Raw genomic sequence first — 2,651 nt, forward strand, 5'->3', positions numbered from 1 at the left:
TATATATATATATATATATATATATATATATATATATATATTTCGGGTTTCCCGAAAGAAAAACTTCACTTCGTTAATTATGTAAGTTTTAATATTTAAGATCTAATAACTTCTCATATATGTAAATTATGTTTGTTTATTTTGATATGTATAAACTGTCTAATAGTTTTCTTTAACATGAATTTATGTTACTTAGTATCTGGTTAGTCTCTTAGCCCCCTAAAAAGCATCGATGGATTAATCTGTAAATTCCTAGGAATCTGATAGATCATGTTGAATGTTTTTAAGATAGAACTATGAATGACCATATCCGGGGTGTGGTTAAAGAAGACTGCAATAAAAAACAAAAGCTAAGAGAAAAAAATGATATACATATATATATATAATGGCTAGAAATTTTTGAATGTTTTCATCACACAACTCTTATGTTCATTAATTAATTTCAATCCAATACAATAATTGACTAGCTTTTTTACTCGTGTTTTTTGCGTAGGAGACACAGTAAGCTCCATCCACTCCTTAATAAAATTATCATATGCATTTTAATTAAATCCTAATACAAACAAAACAAAAATCCAACAATATGGTTTGACTTTGTCCACCGACGTGAATGATCTTGCTAGTAATACTATTGTCATTTTTCTAAAAGGTTTCATATTGTCTGCCATAAATTTTACATTGATCGAAAATAAAGTATAATTATATCGATTATTTTTGTAAGAAATGATTTTGTGAATCTTCTTTTATAAATATTTAATGAATTTATGAAACTTTTAAAATTGTCTTTTTCAAATAAAATATACTAATTTTTTATATATTTTCAAAATTAGAATAAAATAACTTTCAAGATCGTTTAATAAAGTCCCATAAAATTTAGATATGCTTATAATATTTTAAATTGTTCAGTCTCAAAAGTCAAATCATGGAAACTATGTGGATTTGTTTCGTCAATAGGCATAAGTGCGGAGGATAGAATGATATGAATTCTACTTGGACTTAATTACTTCACTTGTAAGATTTATTTTTCTTTTGCTAAATATTTGATAATTAGACGTAAATTATTTTTTTTTGTAATAACTGTGAAGTATTATCGTACCATCAAACAATTCAATATACATAAAGAGCACCAATTTTTACTATTATCATTGATCAATGTAGTCTTCCCAGCTATTGAACCCTCTAATCTTATGTTGTTTCCTCCATCCATACTTTCTCCGTACAATTTTGAACCAGCAATGAAGTCAGAATCGTAGATTTAGCCCTCCTACCGATGGTTGGCATATTGTAAGTTAACCTGCATCGAGAGAGCCTAGTCGATATATAGGATTCGTTAAAAGAGGATGTACTCATTTGAGATTTATAATTAAAAATGAAAAGATCTTATTTATCATGAGTTTGGTCGAATTCAATGCCTATAATTTCGATTCATACTTATATTTATCTCAAAAATTTATAAATATATACATATTATTATTTTGAATAAATTAAAAATCAAAAATTTATAAATTTAAAATACTGATTCCGCATCTGACTCGTTGTTGTTGCTTCCAAGAAATGTCAAACAGCATGGTCTGTGGTGTTTGGTGATACATAGACATGAAACACCTATGTTGACTATGGAAAAACAAGTCTGAATCATGCATGCATGAAGGAATGATCTTTTTTTCTTATTTAATGTATTATTCCTTTATTTAACTTAAAACCAAAAGTTGTTGAAGAGTTGTTTATCTGTATATAAAATAAAAACTATGTGGAAGAATCTTTATCTTTAAAATTTTCTTCTTCTGGATATTTAACAAGTATTTAATTTGGTAAAATAAGAAATATACAAATTAAAAGTGGCTTAATTTAGGAGTAAATGTCAACGTTCATGCATCCTTAATTATCAATAATATTGTAATACAAAAAAAATAAAAATATGACTCGTTTGGATATATTCTCATAAAGAACTTCACTCTCCACATTTAATTGATCGATTGAAAAAAAAAACATTGCCGGCAGAAAAGTATCATCAATTTCTATATCTTTTTTCTTCTTTGATATTATTATTTGCTCTTTATTTAATTTTTTTTACTATTTTTACTGATTCAGTATTAATATGACATATCTTTTAATAACTTTATTATATCACTTCTTAGATATATTGTCTCGTTCATTTTAACTTGTTTACCGTTAAAATGAATGTTTATTTTTATTTGTTCAATTTTAAATATTAGTAAAAGATAATTTATTACTTAATTTTAGTTTATTTTTATTACTTTTTGTAGTTATTACTAGAGTACTGATTTATTATATATAAAAGGTTATATAATAACATTTTCATTTTTTTTTAGTGTGTTATATCAATAAGACAATAAAAAACTGAGTAAAACAGAAAGAAAGAGTAATAAATTTGTGATAATAAGAAAAAAATTAAAAACTTAATAAGTAATAACTTATCTATTAACTTCTAAACTAAACAAGTAATAACTATTTTTAGTATAATCAAGCAAAGAATATAAATCAATTAAATGAAATAGTACACTAGAATATTTTTCATTCATTTGAAAATTATTCTTTTTTTTCTTAAAGTGTATGGCACCAATTAACAGTTGTACAATTCAAGTGGTGCAAAAAAAAAAGCCCCTACCCCCACCCCACCCCACCCCCAC

This window comes from Solanum pennellii, chromosome 6 (genome assembly GCF_001406875.1).
Source record: "Solanum pennellii chromosome 6, SPENNV200".
Taxonomy (NCBI): Eukaryota; Viridiplantae; Streptophyta; class Magnoliopsida; order Solanales; family Solanaceae; genus Solanum; species Solanum pennellii.